This window comes from Melanotaenia boesemani, chromosome 2 (genome assembly GCF_017639745.1).
Source record: "Melanotaenia boesemani isolate fMelBoe1 chromosome 2, fMelBoe1.pri, whole genome shotgun sequence".
Taxonomy (NCBI): domain Eukaryota; kingdom Metazoa; phylum Chordata; class Actinopteri; order Atheriniformes; family Melanotaeniidae; genus Melanotaenia; species Melanotaenia boesemani.
In genome coordinates this window covers 40,539,413-40,560,780 of record NC_055683.1, presented here as the reverse complement: position 1 = coordinate 40,560,780, position 21,368 = coordinate 40,539,413, and the positions used below count along the sequence as shown (strand labels likewise).

At 45.9% G+C, this 21,368-nt stretch overlaps 1 protein-coding gene and 1 pseudogene across 2 annotated transcripts in view; both read left to right on the top strand.

Annotated features, from left to right (window-relative positions):
• LOC121651305 overlaps window positions 1-4,882 on the top strand; it is a 543,600-nt gene extending 538,718 nt beyond the window's left edge. Inside the window, exon 3 of one of the 2 annotated variants that reach the window (XM_042003408.1) lies at window positions 4,467-4,882. The gene's annotated coding sequence lies outside the window, so the exon portion shown is untranslated. Of the gene's footprint in view, window positions 1-4,458 lie in introns of both variants that reach the window. The other variant, XM_042003398.1, reaches the window with a different exon arrangement.
• Window positions 4,883-7,477: 2,595 nt separating this feature from the next.
• Window positions 7,478-20,343, top strand: LOC121651373 (annotated as a pseudogene).
• Window positions 20,344-21,368: the final 1,025 nt, after the last annotated feature.

Below are 21,368 nucleotides of genomic sequence, written 5' to 3'. Positions count from 1 at the left end.
AAGATGGCCTGAACTCTGATTCCACCACTCACTCAGTGGCTGGTCCGACTGGGACCCATTCTGGTCTTCCGAACATGGACGGAGACCGAGGTCGCTGAGATCGCGACCCAATTGCCCCTTTGACCTCTGGGCCAAAGTTTGCTGATGAGTTTCCTCTTTTCTGCTGCTGGAGCTGCTGAGGGGGGACAAAGAGCTGCACCTGGCTGCTATGACAATGTATTCAGCTCTGTCTGGTCCAAACCCAAACGGGGCCAGATGGCGTGACTTTCCACGTGGACGTGGGCGTGGTTCTCGAGGACGTGGCTGCCATCATGACGCATGTCATATCTGCGGACAGCTGGGACACTGGAAGGCTGAGTGTCCGCGTCGCCTAAAAAACCGGGGCCGGCAACTTGCCCCTTCAGATTGAAAGGGGGGGGTGTGGCAGCCAATGATGGATCACGGGGGACGCTCCACATCTCTGGGTGACGTAACTTACACACACAAAGTTTTGACCCAGTAAATGAAAGCTCTCCTCTCCTTTTCCTCCTGCTCTGCTGCCAGCACACAGACACCCAATGTAAACAAACTACAGATAACACAACCAGCTCCCACACACACACACACCACACACACCCGCTGAAGGTCACAACACTGATGAACACGTGCAGTTTTCCCTCGCTCTGTTGCAATGAAGAGACGCTTGCTGTTTCCTCTGACTTTGACTAAATTAACCATGCTTATCTCTGTGCTCGAAAGCAGATGCATACCGACGAAGATGTATAGCAGCGAAAATACGCATTTAACGGCTGAGGCCTACAAGATTTTCCCAAACCTACAAGTCGAGGTGTCGAGTAAGACCGTTGAATTCATGGTAGACTCTGGTGCAACTAGATCAGTTGAGGGCTTCTGAGTTTCCTGTGCCGCTTAAGATGTCTGGTAATTTTGTGCATTCAATCTCTGCGTCTGGGACCACCGTGAAAGAAATGGTTGACCGCACCCCTTGGGTGTAATTTACTCTTGGGGTGTAAATTTAAACATTCATTTCTGCTGTCTGAAGTTGGTCCGGTCAACTTTTTTGGGTCGAGATTTGATGTGTCGGTTAAACATTTGTCTCACATCTTCTCCTGATGGAGTGAAAGTTATGGCCAACCCTGACTCCGTCATCACAGCATGGACACACCCCCTGGGAAATCCTGTGTGCTATTGTTGGGAGTTCCCGAGCCAAATTTTTTCTGCAGCAGCTGACTGAGGTAAAATCTTTCCCCCTCTGTCTCCAGCCCTGCTCAGAACTGTGTGCATTGCTAACATCTCACGGGAACCTGATGAGAGATTTGAAACACAATGGTTTAATCACACTCCAGAAACTTTAAAGGTGTCATCTGTAAAGTGGAATGAGCACGTGGCTGCAGCTGTGCTCAGTCTGACAGAAGAACAGAAGGGATGCTTCCTGCTTCCGCATCCCGCATGCTCCTCCCTACAGCTATGTGAGTGAAACAGGGGTAATGCATGTATGTGAGCCGGCTGGTGTAAATGTGTGTGACTCTGAGTCTGTGTGTCTGCAGGGTGATGGATGGGTGTGACTGATGACATCAGCGTGTTGTTGAGTGTGTGTGAGAAGGCCGAAGACTGGATTTCTATCCCTCTTGAACCTGCAGTGATGTTTTTCTTCTGCTGCGAATCCAGCTTGAAGGACACCCCCTTTACCCCGTCTAACCGCTGACCCAGGATCTGATAAGATGGTTTCTCTCATTCCTACAGCTGAAGCAGTGAGAGTGAGTAAACCTTCCTGCCAGAGGGGTAAAGGGCCCCAAATACCGAACAGCAGTTTTCCTGCTTGGTTCTGTGTGGTGATGCGAACTGCAACTTCCCTGATTTCCTGTCAACTTTAAGTGTGTGCGTAATTCGCACCAAAAACTGCTCGTGTGTCTCTGGGTCCCGATTATTTTATTTTTTGCTCACAGTTGGGTTAAGTTAAGGTTTTGAATATCTTGGTACCTATAATTTATAATAAACCAGAAACAGCTTCCATTTTGCTCTTCAAAAGGCTGCATAATAACTTTGAGCCGTGGTCTCATGTGTGAACCATAACATGCTGCATTTAGGGGTTATTTGCAGCCACATCCACATATACTGGAATCATTTTCTTTGGTATTGATCTGTCATGGCTCATTGCTAAGTTAAAATGGATAACATGGCTCTTTGAGATCAAGGTCTCAAACATCTATAAAAAAGGGAAAATACGTGCTATTTTACTTTAAAGAATAAACACTGAAGGCCTGATCTATGTTTCAACCAGCAAACTAAAGATCTGAAATCTGTCTAAAAACAAATAAATGAATCCCGGGCACTTTGAGAAAATGTTGATTAATAAATGGGAATAAAAAAAAAATTAAAATAAAGTTAAGGAGCTCCTCTTTTAACGGTCACCAAATAACCAGATGGAAATTAGTTAAAGTAAAAGAAGGGAAAGTTTAAAACTAGCTCCACAAACCTACGTTAATATAGATAAAATAGGTTTTTTTGGTTGTTGTTGCTATTTGAAATAACATGGGAAGGTGCACTGTAAGAATTAATACAGAGATGTACCTGGAGAAAAATACAAACTATTTCATAATAATCTGATATCCATGGATGTTTTAAAATGATTCTCTTGGAAAATAAAATAAAGAAATTGTAAAAGAACAAAAGAAAAAGCTGCTCGAGCAAAAACTTGGCTGATGATGGACACATAATTAAAAGCAATTTAACTTGATTTAATGTCCTTATCATCTCGGAGTTTAATAACTAGATTAAGAAAACTCCAGCAGACTTCATGTCTTTCCAAAACTATGTGATATTGGCCTTTATGGATCCTCCTACATGCAGGGAAAATCTACCTGCTCTGATTTGGCCTTTCTGCAGAACGAGTGACGTAACTGACAAAGTTCTGACTGACCTGAACGAACTGACGGACTTTACTCGACCTTTTCCTTCCAGCAGGATTTTCTCCAGGACGCTGCTCTGCTTCCACACAGGGATGGATGCTGTGTTTCATAATACTGTTACTCTGATGTATTAACCAGAAACACCTTTATTTTCTGATAAGCAGGACTGATGACGCTGATCTATCTACAGGGAAAAGACGTCTACACTAAATCTCTTTTGATATGTGTTGTGTACGTTTGAAAAATCAAACATGATTTTGACACTTATGACATTCTGGGATAAACTTTTACAGGAAGGATATTATCACCATGGATACGGGTGCATGTGCTGTTTTAGTTCATCTTATCATACTGCTGATGATGCTGCTTTCACAGGGGTGATACCGGAGCAGAGGCCTTCAGGATCCAGTCGTATAGTCTGGTCATTTCATAATAACTTGTTTTTTCTAGATTACAGGAACAAGCAGATGTTGTAATAAAAATTATCTGATATGTTTATGTTGGTTATGTGCAATGTATGACACTAATATGTGGTTTGAGGGAATGTTTATGTGTTTTAGAAAGTTTGTTTTGTCCACATCTTTCTCTCCTAATGCTGGTTGTTATGTGAGGTGGCTGACGCAGTCACCGCTCTAAAAACCGGACGGTAAGCTGTTTTGGACGTGTCTCGGGTTGCTGAGACTTAGCAGGCACCGTTACTCCTGTCTGTCTCACTCCGCCGTCTCTCGCTTGATGTCTCCCTTCTTCTCCTCCTCGCTCCCTCTCTCCTCTGCCCCTGTTCCCCTCCCTTCACATCCTCTGCTTTGCATGCTGACGGCTCTCTACCTCCTCCTGACCTGCAGGAGGATTGTAACGGACAAGGTTGAACCTCAGTCCATTTCAGGTTCTCTCTAGCAGGCCTCCTGGTCTTGGAACTGAGCCGGCCCAACCTGGAATCGTCATTGGTGAGGATTCAGTGTTGTTTTATTGTGAAACCATTTCCTTGTGCTTTCTGAGGCTTTACAGGATCAGCAGCTCTCCCACAACCAGCTGAAATGGGTTTCACACACTGATGCAGAATTGCTGGATTGTAGTTTGTTCGTGACGTGTTTCCACGTCTGCGGAAACCGTGTGCCATTCGATCCGTCCCGGAGACTGGGTCTGACTAAGAACCTCAAAAGGATGCACTGTGGGTCCCAGCGGTTCTGTGGACCCCTTCAGGCTGTGCCCATTCCATCGAGTCCAGGGACACGTCCCGTGCCCCCCCCGAGGGTGCAGCTGTATCGCCTGGCCCTTAGCCTGAGAAGGAGCCTAGCAACTGGACGTCGTGGGCCCCGGACAGAGCGGGTGAGCCTAGCAACGGGACGTCGTGGCCCCGGACCAGAGCGGGTGAGCCTAGCAAACGGGACGTCGTGGCCCCGGGACAGAGCGGGTGAGCCTAGCAACGGGACGTCGTGGCCCCGGACAGAGCGGGTGAGCCTAGCAACACAACTGGATTTTCCTAGCTCCTTCTGACCTGAGCCCACCACTGATCTGCCTGTTTGCTGCTTGCACACCTTTTCCTGCCCTAAAGGTGTGCAGTTCATTTCCCCTGTGGGAAAAAGGAATGGAACCCTGGATGCGTCAACACCGTCTCCCACCTGCACATCTGGTGGTGTTTCAGTGCAGATGTTGGTGTCTGCCTCTGTTTGTTTTAGCAGCACTGTTTTCGCTACTGTACGTGCTGTCTGCCCTGACAGCAGGAGTTTCACCTGTTCCACCTTCACCTGGTACATTTTCAGTTCCTGAGTTACACAGACGGCGACGCCATGTCATCAATCAATATGATGAACATGACAACTTGTGGTATGCACTTGCTAAGCAGACCACAACCAAAGTGATTAATAGCACATGTTACGTGTGTTCTCTGATCCTTCATGCCACACCGACTGGAGACTGGAGAGCGGCTGGGGCTATCCTTCCTGGCTGCCAGATCAGTGGGTAAATCTAACAGTACACATTTCTCAATGCTTCTTTGCTTCTGAAGTTTTGTCCATGGATGCATGATTTTTCATTTCAGTCTATTAGATTTCACAGAGACTTCTCCAGCAAGACTGATCACCTGATTTCTAAGTCTGTGACGCCTTCTAGTTCTGTACATGCAGTGGCCGCCCCGTTGTGTTTTGAGATGCCTTGTTTTGATGTGTCTATGCTTTTAGGCGTAAGCAGTACCTGTAATCACACCATCCTTGCTTCATGTGGGTTTTTTTTACTGCTGGATAGACCTCCCTGTAAGGATCCTAATTTTACGTTGTGTGCAGGAGAGAGTCATGTTTAAGTTGTCCTGGTTTGTCCCTATTAACTCTTCTATCTCCATCTTTTATCTCTTCTATCTCCATCTTCTATCTCTTCTATCTCCATCTTCTATCTCTTCTATCTCCATCTTTTATCTCTTCTCTCTTCTATCTCCATCTTTATCTCTTCTATCTCCATCTTCTATCTCTTCTATCCCATCTCCTGAGGGTTTATAGTTGTCCAACTAATGTGGGTTTGGTTTGCAGTTCAAGTCCTTTTGTATCTGCCTAGAAATTGGTGTGGTAGAAGCTATCTATCTTATCTCATCCCTCACCTCCGTGTGTTGTCAGATCTTTCAGGGGTTCTCGCTCCTCCTCATGGACTACAAGGGCGTCCGTATCTCCATCACTAACTCAGTGCTTGGGGGTGTTTTTTTTTCCACACTATGGTACAGTAACAATGCTTTTCAAATGGACGCATTAGCTGTAGAGTTAGAAAGTCTCACTTTTCTAAAACTAAGGTTCGACGTGTTAGATTACATTAGATTAGATAAACTTTATTGATCCACGGACGGGAAATTCACTTATTACGGCAGCATTAAAAAGTGAAAGATAAAAAAGTAAAGAATAAATAGATAAACTTAAGAGTTAAATATAACACAATAAACATAAAAAACAATAACAGAATAAGGTGACGGTATAAGTGACTGTGTAAACAGTGTAAACAGACTACAACATGACAGCCTGGTTCAGGGGTTACAGATTGTTGTAGAGTCTGACAGCAGTTGGGATGAAGGATCTGCGGAGCCTCTTTCTTACACCGTGGGTGTAGCAGTCTGCTGCTGAAGGACCTGAGTTAAAGGCCCTCCGGGTCATGACCCTGCAGAATAGGATGGCTCTGGACTTTCTCTTAGCTGAAAGGGGGGACCTGCAAGGTTATAGGGGACGAGTGTTGTACATTCATTCCTGATATATCTACTAATCTGTCTTCTGTTCAGGATCACCTTAGAGATCTGTTATCTGGGATGGAGGCTCAGGATAGCTCTGATTTTTCTTCTGAATTATGGTCTTGGTTTCAGTCAGGTGGCTGGTGGCATATCTTGCTCGCAGTCTTAGGCCCTATTTTTGCTGTTCTGATTACCTGCTGGCTTGTGGTGACTTTCCTCCCCCGGTGCCTCAAGGTTATGATAACATCTGCATTTCCTGGTCATTCCCTCCAGATGTTTGTTAGTGCTCAGGGTGATTTTTCTAACACCCCGTTAGATGTCCTGGTTTCTCCTCCCGCTTACCCTCCCCGGATCTGTTATGATGATACTGGTCTTCTGCTTGATTTTTCTAGTGATGATGAAGTTTAGATTGTGTGGATAGTTTTCTGTTTAGTCATCTTAGTTTGCTCTTCATCTCATTCATATGTATTCTGATGTGTTTTTTTTTTGTTGTTTTTTGCTGGAAATCACATGTGTTGAATTGAGGGTGGGTTTTATTTCCCCATTCAGAGTTATGATGGAGTTTCTCGAATCCTTGTGACTTTCAACTTCTGATGTTTTGTCTGAATGTATATTGGGAAAATGGTGAGTTGATTTGATTGTTGAATATAATCATTAAGGGTTTTTTTTTTACTACAAATACATTACTTTTATTACTTTTATCTTTTATGGGTTTTCTGTTTTTTTTGTTTTTTTGTTTCCTCTGTCTTCCCATTGTTTTTTTGTTTCAATTGTTTTTTCTTTGTTTTTATGTGTTCATTAGTGGGTTGATGACACCGTCAGAGTTTTGGGTTCACTAGCTGATTGTGGTGTTCTCATTTTTATCCACTGTGCATCTCTGCCTCAGTGGTTATCCTTGTTTGATGCATTTTTGGTGTTTTTTTGTCGTTTATGCTTTAATCTTATGAAATTTTCTTTTCTGGTGTGATCAATATGAAATGGGTTTCATTATGATCAAAAGAGGGGAATATTATTATTGTTATGATTATTAATATTAATATTAATATTATTATTGTTATTATTATTATTATTAATATTATTATTATTGTTGTTATTATTATTATTATTATTATTATTATTAATATTAATATTATTATTGTTATTATTATTATTATTAATATTATTATTATTGTTGTTATTATTATTATTATTGTTATTATTATTATTATTAATATTATTATTATTGTTGTTATTATTATTATTATTATTGTTATTATTATTAATATTATTATTTTTATTATTATTATTATTATTATTACAACCGTAATGACGGTAACGGTCTGTTAACGGGCTCGTGCACCAGCTGCGTCAGTGCTTCGTCTCCGTTCAGGTCACGTGCCCTCCTGTTGATTCTGCAGCGGCTAACGGGAGGAGCTAACGGTCCACTGAGAATCAGCAAGAGGTGCAACATCGGAAACCCTCCATCAGGCACCTGGAGGCATGAGCTAAGCGGCGGGAGGGAGGCTGACGCTCGCAGGTACGAGTCATCCATCTCACCTGTCGTGTGTGCCCGGTGATGCCGCGCGCTCCTGCTGTTTACGCTAGCAGCTAGCTAGCAGATTGAGCTAGGCGCTAAGCTAACTGCGCATCAATGAGCAGGAGCTTCTTGGACCGCGTTGAAGGCACGGTCCGGTTTATGTGAGACAGGTGTCCCTTTTTCCAGCGAACACCTGGCGCTCAGATCCGAGGCGACAGGGTAAGCTCAGCATCCCACAGAGATCCAGATCCAGGCCGATGTTAGCCTCGAGCTAACTGAGCTAGCTCCACCAAGCTGTATTATAAGGAACAGAATAATCGTTGTCGGAGACACTGTGGTCGTTAGACTGTCTTCAGGCAGTTTGTTGACCATCTAAGGTCTGAGAGATCCTAGACCAAGATTTGTGACTGCAGACCCGGTTCAGACCCAGGTCGTCAAAAACGCTCCATATTCTGGTTTAAGACATGAAACCAGGATTCAGTCCAGGTGCACAAAGCTGATCTTGTCCGTGCAGGGCTGCTCTAAGGACTGGGTTCACAGAGAGACCTGGTCTGATGCTTTAGAAACACATAGACGGTCTCCAGAGTCCTGATGACCTGGTCTAGATGTTATCTCTGGTCCTGAAAACAAGCAGCATCTATGATCTGGTTCTTGGACATCATTCATGTGACTCTGGTCCTGATTAGACTAGACCTGGTCTCATGTGGTCTGGATGAAGGATTGAGAGTAGACCTGAATGATTCTGGCCAGTACTGTAATGAAACCCCTTAGGGCCGTCCCCACGACGCCTGATTGCAGTAAAACTGTTCAAGTATTTCAGCAAACCCCCCTTACCTCCCCACGAAGCAGGGATCAGCCTCCATGAAGCCGACCATGTCTGAAGCCAGGTACCAAAGCGGATCCGTTTGAGTCCTCTACCGACTGCGGTACTGTGCCTACAGCGTAACCACACCCCTAGAGGATGTGACGTCAGTGTGATGAACCGATTCCCCATCCACCCTTCCTCGAGTTTTTTGTAGTCAAGCATTTTTTGAAGAAGAAGCTCAACTTCTTCATTAGTCCAGAGAAAAGTTTCTCTTTTGCTTCGCAGTGAATCCTCAGCTATCTTCTCTTCTCTGCTTCCGTGCCACGCAGCCGTGGCCAGAACACCCAAGTTTCCCATAGAACAGGTTTCCTGGACTGGAGCCGGAGCCGGGACTGGAGTCGGGACTGGAGTCTGGACTAGAGCCAGGACTAGAGCCGGCACTGGAGTCAGGATTGGAGTCCGGACTGGAACCGGGACTGGAGCCAGGAGATGGTCCCTTTTAACCAGCTGTGTTGAGCTGATATTCACTCTACCTGTGTGTGTGTGTGTGTGTGTGTGCTGTTTCCAGGTGATCAGGTGTGTGTTCGATCATCAGGATGCCCATCCCTCCCCCTCCTCCTCCACCAGGGGACCACCGCCTCCCCCCACCCTCAGCCAGGTGAGCCAGAGTAAACCCAGAGATGTCTGCCGTCATCCTGCAGCATCCTTTCACCGTCTGTCCTCCTGTCCCCCCCCAGGCCAACACCAGCCCCCCCCAAGCTGAGCAGAGAGGAGGTGAGAGGCCGCGGCGCTCTGCTGTCTGACATCTGTAAAGGCACCAAGCTGAAGAAGGGTGGCGGTGGTGAACGACCGCAGCGCCCCGCTGCTCGACAGTAAGACTCCGCCCCCCACAGAGCACCCATACATTCGTTTATACCAGTACCTACACCAGCAGAACCAGCCCAGACAGCAGGGGGCGCCGTCCATGGAGACCAAGAAGACAGCTGGAGAACAGAGCTCTGCTCTGTCCCTGGAGAGTAAGACCTCAATCTTCTCTGATCCTACAGGCTGCAGGAGGCTGCGCTAGGCTAGACAGCCGCCATGTTCCTGTCCACAGGGGGAGGGGCTTAACAAGGCCGGGTCAGCTGGTCCCAGTGTCAGCTGGTCCCGATGTCAGCTGGTCCCGATGTCAACAGGTCCCGATGTCAGCAGGTCCCGATGTCAGCAGGTCCCGATGTTAGCATGTCCCGATGTCAGCTGGTCCCGATGTCAACAGGTCCCGATGTTAGCATGTCCCCGATGTCAGCTGGTCCCGATGTCAGCAGATTCCGATGTCAGCTGGTCCCGATGTTAGCATGTCCCGATGTTAGCATGTCCCGATGTTAGCCGGTCCCGATGTTAGCATGTCCCGATGTTAGCAGGTCCCGATGTCAGCTGGTCCCGATGTTAGCAGGTCCCGATGTTAGCATGTCCCGATGTTAGAAGGTCCCGATGTCAGCATGTTCTGATGTCAGCAGGTCCCCGATGTCAGCTGGTCCCGATGTCAGCTGGTCCCGATGTTAGCAGGTCCCGATGTTAGCAGGTCCCGATGTTAGCATGTCCCGATGTTAGCAGGTCCCGATGTCAGCTGGTCCCGATGTTAGCAGGTCCCGATGTTAGCAGGTCCACATGTTAGAAGGTCCCGATGTCAGCATGTTCTGATGTCAGCAGGTCCCGATGTCAGCTGGTCCCGATGTCAGCTGGTCCCGATGTTAGCAGGTCCCGATGTTAGCAGGTCCCGATGTTAGCATGTCCCGATGTTAGCAGGTCCCGATGTTAGCAGGTCCAGATGTTAGAAGGTCCCGATGTTAGCAGGGGTCATTGATCTTATCTTTACCACTTTCAGTTGAACTAATAGGAGCAGAGAAACGGTAACCATGGTTACCATTTGCTGATAGACTCCTTCACTGGTCAGGTTGTTGTTCAGCTCTGTAAACAGCTGGTCTGACACATGGGTCATGTGACGCAGTCTGAAGCAGCTCAGTGGTCACATGGTCCTGTCAGCTGATTGGAGGAGAAAGACGTGTTAACGAGGACAGATTCTGGGTGGGTCCAAACGGGTCACCAAGAAAACACAAACAAACAAGTGATCAGAGTAAACAGGTGCTTGTGAAGGCTCTCCTGATGTCTCCAGGTAAAATGGGAGGTCAAACAGTGGTCCGAGAGCCAAAACTGGATCACAGCATCATTTACTGACACACACGCTACATAGCAGTAACTCGGCAGGTAGAAATCTTCATGTCCCTAAACACAACACGGTAACGGCTAACAGAAACATGAGGACACCCACGTTAACAGACAGACTCGAACAGTGAACACATCACGAACACTCCAGGTTCCTCTGTTTGTTTCTGTTCTCCATCTGACCCGTCTTCGTTGTCCTGTCGGCACCGTTTCACCATGTTTCTCCTCTCTGTCTGCGTTTGGAGCGGCGGGGACTCGGGCGGCGGCGCAGGCGAAGCCATCTACCTGCCGCGTATGGATGGGTGACGGAGCGGCTGCTAGCCCACACCTGCAGCCTCCTGCAGAGCTGCTGTAGTCCTCACCACGCTGCTGCTGTAGCTGCATGCTTCCCTGCAGGGACCTGAGAGGATGGCAGACTCTGGATGCTTCTGCGGTTCCGACTCTGCTGGACAGACAAGTTGTTCATGTCTGGTCTTTAGACAGAACTGGAATCAGCGTTCTGTCACACTGGATCCTGAACGCACCAGCAGAGTTGGAGACCACAGAAAGATCCATCCGGAGCTGTCCGTCCCATTACAGGCTAGTGTGTGTGTGTGTGTGTGTGTGTGTGTGTGTGCGTGCATGTGCACAGCAACATGGACAGCTGCTCCATCATATTTCTGATGATTCTGGTAAATGTGTCTAAGCTGGTCTAAACTGGTTTAAACTGGTGTAAGTAGGTCTTTCTGCTCAGAATCAGGTGCAGAATGTTCAAAAGTAACAAAAACAACATACAATAAAAATAAATAGTAAACCATTCAATAGAACCCAGTAAAACTAGACTTTAGTGCATAGATGGCATCTGCATAGAAACTGATTTTGTTTTCAAAGCTCTGCAACGTCCCGACGGTGGGAGTTCAGACAGGTGATTTCCAGGGTGGGAGGGGCGGTACAGTTCATCAGAGGGAGGTAAAGGACAACCGGTGATTTGTGGGCCGTACCCAGAATGTGAGAACGGCTCAGGGTGGAGCCAGCAGCAGTCCTGGGACAGGAACCTCTGAGCGCGCTCAGTACAGCTCACCAGTTTTAGTCCAACTGGACCAGCTGAAGAACGAAAATCAGATTTTTATATGAAATTAGTTTTTCTATTTAAATGCTTTGACTGATGCAGCTGATGGGGTTTGGTGGCCAGAGAGGGAGGGGGAGGAGCCTGACAGGTCACCTGGTTGGGCTTTACCTGACTGTTCTACCTGAGCTCCAGATTGTGAATTTTTTTATTTGTATTTATTGTTATTTATCAGCAGCTTTCTGATGAAATGTGTGACAGGCTCCATGTTGCATGAAGTACTCATGTGACCACATTTATGATGTCATAAGGTAGAGCTAACGTGTTTCTGACTGTTTGTTCTGCTGGCGATGATGTCATCGGAGCGGTGTGGGAGCGTAAAGTCTCTCTTCTCTTCACCTCACATCACCTCATTGCCACTTGTCCTCACCTGTCCTCACCTGCATCCCACACACTAATCCATCATGTCCATGATGTCATCAATGATGTCATCATTGAGTTGGTGTAGAGCAGTGACATCATCACCTCAGCCTTCACTCACTTGTCCAATGGTTGTGGTTCTCAGAGCCCAAAAGAGGCGGAGCAGCTGCAGGAGCCAATAGCAGCGCAGCTGGAAGCCCATCAGGCTCGGCTCCTCCAATCGGAGGCCTGTTCCCTGGCGGAGTTCCCAAACTGAGAGCAGTAGGAGGTGAGGAGTTGAAGTTTGGTAAATTTTATTCTTTTGTTGTGTAAATATTTTATCTTTTTGTATCTATTATTTTACATGATTAAATAACTGGTACCTGGAGAGTGAAAGATTTTTCTGTTTCAGATTTCAGGTTTGTGTTTTGATCTTTTCCAGATGGTTCTGCGGGTCGTTCTTCCACCCGGGCTGCTGCTCCTCGTCCCCCAAGCCATCGCCGTGACGACGCAGAGAGCCCCTCCCCTCAGGCGTTGTCGCCGATGGAGACGCCTCGCTGTCAATGTCCCTCCCTCCCCAACCTTTCCTCCTCCCCCTCCCCCTCCACCCCATCCTCTGCAGCCTCCTCCCCTTCCACCGGCATGAAGCACTCCTCTTCTGCCCCACCTCCCCCTCCTCCTCTCTGTCGTCGTGGTAACGCCCCTTCCCCTCCCTCCTCCTCTTACAACAGAGAGAAGCCCCTCCCACCAACTCCTAACAACACCCCGCCCCTCCCCTCTAAACCCCCACCGTCTCCTAGTAACAGCAGACGTCCTCCCACTTCAGGAGGAAACCCCACCTCCTCATCCTCTCTGGCTCCGCCCCCTCCGCCCTATCGCATTACCAATGGACCAGCTGGGGGCGGCGAGGTGGCACCTGAGCTGCCGCAGCGCCATAACTCCCTGAGCAACAAGAGGACCGCCCCTTCACCTGGAGGCCACACCTCCACCAGAGGGCCCGCCCCTCCACCTCCCCCAGCATCGCCCACGCCCTCCCAGCAAGGCGCCAACAGGCCGCCACCCCCTGTCAGAGATGCTGCAGGTAGAGGAGCAGGTGAGTCACAAGACACGGCAGCCATGTTGGATGTTTAAATGGCTGCAGGTGCATTATGGGTAATGTAGGATCCAGATGCTTTCATATTTCTACAAATTAAAATAAATAAATCATGTTCAGTTAACAGATTTTTGTTTCTCTTTTCTGCTTTGCTTCAAATTTATTTTATTTTTTTTATTTAGTTTTGGTTTTATTGTCTGATCTAAAATTTCACTTTTTATTTTTTAAGAATGAATGTAAGTACTTTCTGTTTTCCTTCATTCTTTAGTGAGTCTGGATTGGGAATCATTTTCCAGGATTTTTATAAAAGGATTTCTCAGCCCAGTTTATTTTCCAGCTGAAAATATTTCTTTTCTATTTAAAAAAATAAAGCTGGCATTGACATTTTATTTAAATATATGTTAAACTTTTACTTCATTTGACTTGATTCTATTTTAAATCACTGTTGAGTTTTTCTTATTTTAATTCTTTATTTTTTATTTAACCTTTATTTTACCAGAGAAGTCCCACTGAGATAACAGAACCTGACCTAGACTACTTCTTATTTCTGTTATCCATTCAGCCATTTTACTGTCTGCGGTTTAAAGCAAGAAACTCTCTAAGCTCCGCCCACCTCTAGTCAGGAGCTATGCACACGTCACATGAGAAAATGCAAACTTGTCACCTGGACCTGTTTCTGATTAATCCGACTCACCCGGGATCCAGACTAAGGATCAGGATTTTCAGGTCCAGTTCTGGATAACAGACATGTGTCAAGGCCCATGTATGTAGGTTGCAGACGGAGCGATACGCAGACTGATACGTAGACGGATGGATACGCAGGCAGACGGATACGTAGATGGACGGATATGTAGACGGATACGTAGACAGACGGATACGTAGATGGACGGATATGTAGATGGATACATAGACAGATACGTAGAGAGACGGATACGTAGATGGATGGATACGCAGGCAGACGAATACGTAGATGGATGGATACGCAGGCAGACGAATACGTAGATGGATGGATACGCAGGCAGACGGATAAGTAGATGGACGGATATGTAGACGGATACGTAGACAGAAAGATACGTAGACAGACGGATACGTAGATGGATGGATATGTAGACGGATACGTAGACAGAAAGATACGTAGACAGACGGATACGTAGATGGATGGATATGTAGACGGATACGTAGACAGACAGATACGTAGACAGACGGATACGTAGATGGATGGATATGTAGACGGATACGTAGACAGACAGATACGTAGACAGACGGATACGTAGATGGATGGATATGTAGACGGATACGTAGGCAGACAGATACGTAGACAGACGGATACGTAGATGGATGGATATGTAGACGGATACGTAGACAGACAGATACGTAGATGGACGGATATGTAGACGGATACGTAGACAGACGGATACGTAGATGGATGGATATGTAGACGGATACGTAGACAGACAGATACGTAGACAGACGGATACGTAGATGGATGGATACGCAGGCAGACGAATACGTAGATGGATGGATACGCAGGCAGACGGATACGTAGATGGATGGATACGCAGGCAGACGGATACGTAGATGGATGGATACGCAGGTAGACGGATACGTAGAGAGACGGATACGTAGACGGACGGATACGCAGACAGACGGATACGTAGATAGATGGATACGCAGGCAGACGGATACGTAGACGGATACGTAGACAGACGGATACGTAGATGGATGGATACGCAGGCAGACGGATACGTAGACGGATACGTAGACTAGGGCTGCAACTAATAACTATTCTGATGGTCGATTAGTCACCGACTATTTAAAACGACTAGTCGACCAATCGGATTATGTATCTCACGATTATTATAAATGGATCTTATTTCACTTTCAGCTTTTAAATCTTGCATGAGGTTGTTAAGTAAGTCCGACGTTCCTCTATAAATATTCGAGCATTGCAGACGTACTTCTGTGGTACACAAGGTCAGCTTTACAAATCTCACATGTATTTAATTTATTTTATAAGTTTAACGTGAAGTTATCCCAGACTTTTACCGTTCTCCGCCGCGGTTTTCCTCTCTGGTCCGCCACCATGTTTTTCCCCTGGCGGACTTCACTGCGCATGTGCAACTCTCAGCATAGATAAAAAAAGGAGACGATGTCTCACTCTTTGTTTTTTCCCCTCTTTGCGCATGTGCATTGTGCAACTCTCAGCAGAGATAGGCTTAGAAGACGATGTCTCACTCTGTAGTTTTTTTTCTTTTTTCTTTTTTGCCGACAATAGTCAACGGCTAAATTCGTTGTCTACTATTTTTAATGTCGACTATTGTCGACAACGTCGACTAATCGTTGCAGCCCTAACGTAGACAGACGGATACACAGACAGACGGATAGACAGATGGATTTGTAGACGGACAGGTTCATCTGTCTCCTGCATCAGTTACCTATGTAATTTGGACCATTTTCACTTGACGCAGGAGACGGAGCAATACCACCAGAAACCACGGGGGGCAGTGCTGAGCGGAATAGCTGACATGCGACCAGTGAAAGAAACAAAACAGAGAAGAAGCGGATCAGGAAGGGAACAAAAGCAGAGGAAGAATGAAGACGAGGACAACTGTAGAGCTTTTGAATAAAGCCTAGGAAAGTATTTAGGGAGTGTTGGGCGGTTGGAAACATCGTCATAGCGACGTGTTACCGCCGCCAACTGGTGTCTGAAACTGACGTTGGCTCATCAGTGAACTCTGAAATGAGTACTGCCCCCTTTTGGAGGACTGACTTCACCGTGGCAACATGAAACATGCACGGAAGCGTGAAGACAGCGACATATGACAAAGTTTGAAACGGATGTTGCTGTTTACGTACGTACGGGAGCAGAGATGGGCCTTTAGTGGGTCATATCGCCAGGGTATCAGGTCAAAGCCCTGCCTCCTGACCAATCAGATCTGTTGGAGACTGATGAGGCAGCCCTTTCCGATAGTCCTGCTGGTTCCTGACTGAGGTGGTCTGGTCTGTGATTGGCTGATGGAAGAAGTTCCCTGTCAGATCCTATGTATTGATCACCTCTCTGGTCTCTCCTCAGCTCCTCCGGTTCCGGTCCAGTCGTCGTCGTTGAGAGCGGGCGGCAGAGAAGCTCCGCCCCCTCCTCCCTACAGGACACATGGTAGCCCCTCCCTCTCCTCTGACCCCCCCACCAGAGGAAAGCCTCCTCCACCACCCTCCCGCACCCCTGCTGGTCCTCCCCCACCTCCCCCTCCTCTCCGCAACGGACACTCCTCCTCCATCCCCCGCTCCTTCGTTGGTGAGTCCTCCTCCATCCCTCCATCATCACCTGTTTTGATCCACATCGATCTGCGTTAATCCGTATTGATCCGTGTTGATCCGTATTGATCCGTGTTGATCCGTGTTGATCCGTATTGATCCGTGTTGATCCGTATTGATCCGTGTTGATCCGTATTGATCCATGTTGATCCGTATTGAATCGTGTTGATCCGTATTGATCCGTGTTGATCCGTATTGATCCATGTTGATCCGTATTGAATCATGTTGATCCGTGTTGATCCGTATTGATCCGTATTGATCCGTGTTGATCCGTATTGATCCATGTTGATCCGTATTGATCCGTGTTGATCCGTATTGATCCGTGTTGATCCGTATTGAATCGTGTTGATCCGTGTTGATCCGTATTGAATCGTGTTGATCCGTGTTGATCCGTGTTGATCCGTATTGAATCGTGTTGATCCGTATTGATCCGTATTGATTCGTGTTGATCCGTATTGAATCGTGTTGATTCGTATTGAATTGTGTTGATCCGTGTTGATCCGTATTGATCCGTGATTGATCGTGTTGATTCCGTATGGAATCGTGTTGATCCGTGTTGATCCGTATTTGAATCGTGTTTGATACCGTGTTGATCCGTATTGAATCGTATTGATCCGTGTTGATCCGTATTGATCCGTGTTGATCCGTATTGATTCGTATTGATTCGTGTTGATTCGTGTTGATCCGTATTGAATCGTGTTGATTCGTATTGAATTGTGTTGATCCGTGTTGATCCGTATTGAATCGTGTTGATCCGTGTTGAATCGTGTTAATCCGTATTGAATCGTGTTGATCCGTGTTTATCCGTATTGAATCGTGTTGATCCGTGTTGAATCGTGTTAATGCCGTATTGAATCGTGTTGATCCGTGTTTATCCGTATTGAATCGTGTTAATCCGTGTTATCGTATTGAATCGTGTTGATCGATGTTGATCCGTATTGAATCGTGTTGATCCGTGTTGATCCGTGTTGATCCGTATTGATCCGTATTGATCCGTGTTGATCCGTATTGAATTGTGTTGATCCGTATTGATCCGTGTTGATCCGTATTGAATCGTGTTGATCCGTGTTGATCCGTATTGAATCGTGTTGATCCGTATTGATTCGTGTTGATCCGTATTGAATCGTGTTGATTCGTATTGAATTGTGTTGATTCCGTGTTGATCCGTATTGATCCGTATTGAATCGTGTTGATCCGTATTGAATCGTGTTGATCCGTGTTGATCCGTATTGAATCGTGTTGATCCATGTTGATCCGTATTGAATCGTATTGATCCGTGTTGATCCGTATTGATCCGTGTTGATCCGTATTGATTCGTATTGATTCGTGTTGATCCGTATTGAATCGTGTTGATTCGTATTGAATTGTGTTGATCCGTGTTGATCCGTATTGATCCGTATTGAATCGTGTTGATCCGTGTTGAATCGTGTTAATCCGTATTGAATCGTGTTGATCCGTGTTTATCCGTATTGAATCGTGTTGATCCGTGTTGAATCGTGTTAATCCGTATTGAATCGTGTTGATCCGTGTTTATCTGTATTGAATCGTGTTAATCCGTGTTTATCCGTATTGAATCGTGTTGATCGATGTTGATCCATATTGAATCGTGTTGATCCGTGTTGATCCGTGTTGATCCGTATTGATCCGTATTGATCCATGTTGATCCGTATTGAATTGTGTTGATCCGTATTGATCCGTGTTGATCCGTATTGATCCATGTTGATCCGTATTGAATCCGTGTTGATCCGTATTGATCCGTATTGATCCGTGTTGATCCGTATTGATCCATGTTGATCCGTATTGAATCATGTTGATCCGTATTGATCCGTGTTGATCCGTATTGATCCGTTTTGATCCGTGTTGATCCGTATTGATCCGTGTTGATCCGTATTGATCCATATTGATCCGTATTGAATCGTGTTGATCTGTATTGAATCGTATTGATCCGTGTTGATCCGTATTGAATCGTGTTGATCCGTGTTGATCCGTATTGAATCGTATTGATCCGTGTTGATCCGTATTGATCCGTGTTGATCCGTATTGATTCGTATTGATTCGTGTTGATCCGTATTGAATCGTGTTGATTCGTATTGAATTGTGTTAATCCGTGTTGATCCGTATTGAATCGTGTTGATCCGTTGTTGATCCGTATTGAATCATGTTGATCCGTGTTGATCCGTATTGATCCGTATTGAATCGTGTTGATCCGTGTTGAATCGTGTTAATCCGTATTGAATCGTGTTGATCCGTGTTTATCCGTATTGAATCGTGTTGATCCGTGTTTATCCGTATTGAATCGTGTTAATCCGTGTTTATCCGTATTGAATCGTGTTGAATCGATGTTGATCCGTATTGAATCGTGTTGATCCGTGTTGATCCGTATTGATCCGTATTGAATCGTGTTGATCCGTATTGATCTGTGTTAATCCGTATTGAATCGTGTTGATCCGTATTGAATCGTGTTGATCCGTATTGATCCGTGTTAATCCGTATTGAATCGTGTTGATCCGTGTTGATCCGTATTGAATCGTGTTGATCCGTATTGATTTGTATTGAATCGTGTTGATCTGTATTGATTTGTATTGAATCGTGTTGATCTGTATTGATCTGTATTGATACGTGTTGTTCCGTATTGATACGTATTGATCCGTATTGAATCGTGTTGATCCGTATTGATTGTATTGAATCGTGTTGATCTGTATTGATCTGTATTGATACGTGTTGTTCCGTATTGATACGTATTGATCCGTATTGAATCGTGTTGATCCGTATTGATTTGTAGTGAATCGTGTTGATCTGTATTGATTTGTATTGAATCGTGTTGATCTGTATTGATCTGTATTGATACGTGTTTGTTCCGTATTGATACGTATTGATACGTATTGATACGTATATATCGTGTTGATCCGTATTGATTTCGTATTGATCCGTGTTGATCCGTATTGATTCGTGTTGATCCGTATTGATTCGTGTTGATCCGTATTGATCCATATTGATTCATCTCTCCATCTGCAGATGACTTTGAGTCCAAGTATTCCTTCCATCCTCTGGATGACTTCCCTCCTCCAGACGACTAACCGACACTTCACTAAGATCTACCCAAGCAAGGCCAACCGAGGTAGGACCGCCCAGCCGATCCCGTCTCTATGGAAACCAGCTCTATTCTGTACTCACCTCTTTGTTTGTTTGTTCCAGTGATGAGAGGAGCTCCTCCGCTGCCTCCTGTCGGAGGTGAACCGCCAACTCCAGCTTCATCATCCTCAGCTTCATCATCCTCAGCTTCATCATCCTCAGCTTCTCCATCGCTGCCTCATCTATACTCACAGCTGATTGGCCGAAGAGGTGTCTGACTGGCCAATCACAGAGAGTCGTGTGAAGACGGGAGAAAGACTGATGCGAAGGAACAAAGTGTCTCCAGATCTTCCTCTTCCTCCTCTTCCTCTCATCCCTTTTAGTTTCATCCAACTGCAGGCACCAGAGTGCACGTGTAGCCGTGCACGTGACGAACAGGAGGAAGAGGAGCTGCTCTGATAGGTCAATGATAAAACAATGACTCAGCAGAAATTCTACAGATCAATTAATTTTATTGATCTCTGAAAACTAAACGAGACTTTCAAACGTCTGAAAGCAAAAAACGAAACGATGAAAAAGAAAGAACTCAGACTGGTTCTGGACCTGGCTCTACATCTTGGATCTGATCCTGGACACAGGGTCTGGATCTGGGTCTAGTTCAGAGTTGGTCCTGGGTCTGTGTGGACCTCAGGAGTCCTGTCTTGGGGGTTCAGGATTTCTTGTCAGACCTGATGAAGACTTTGTAAATAACACCTGCTTCTTCATCATCATCATCATCCTGGTCCTGATGATGTCAGCAACGTGACTGGATCCAGTTCCTGAGCGTGTCGGGTCTTTAAGTGCCAAGATGGACTTGAGGTGCACTGAGAACCTCACCTTGTCAGTGGATGTCAGCTTGACTCCGCCTCCTGCTGCAGAAACCGAACCGGACTGGACAGCAGGATGGGGAGGCGGGCGGAGGTCTGACTGGAGGCCCTCCACCCTCCTCCTAGCTTCCCTCAACTACAGACAGAGGTGTGTGATGTGTTTATGTGAACGGATTTCCCAGAATTCCTGGCAGCAAGATGTTGGATCAGAATCACTTTCTGTGTGTTGGAATGACGTTAGACTCATGGATTCGAAGAGTGAAGAATATTTCTCTGTTCAGGGGAGACTGAGGGTGACGATGGTGGTGATGATGGTGGTGATGAATGACGATGATGGTGGTGATGAGTAATGATGATGATGATGATGATAATGATGATGATGATGGTGGTGGTGATGATGATGATGATGGTAATGATGATGGTGATGATGATGGTAATGATGATGGTGATGGTGATGATGAATGGTAATAATGATGGTGATGATGATGATGGTGGTGATGATAATGATGGTGATGGTAATGATGATGGTGGTGATGATGGTGGTGATGATGATGATGGTGATGGTGATGGTGGTGATGATGATGATGATGGTGATGATGGTGATGGTAATGATGACGGTGGTGATGATGGTGGTGATGATGATGGTGATGGTGGTGATGATGATGATGATGGTGATGATGATGGTGATGGTAATGATGGTGGTGGTGATGATGGTAATGATGATGGTGATGATGATGGTGATGGTGGTGATGATGATGATGATGGTGATGGTAATGATGACGGTGGTGATGATGATGATGGTGATGATGGTAATGATGATGATGATGATGGTGATGATAATGGTGATGATGATGATGATGGTGGTGATGATAATGGTGATGGTAATGATGATGGTGGTGATGATGATGGTGATGGTGATGATGATGGTGATGGTGGTGATGATGATGATGATG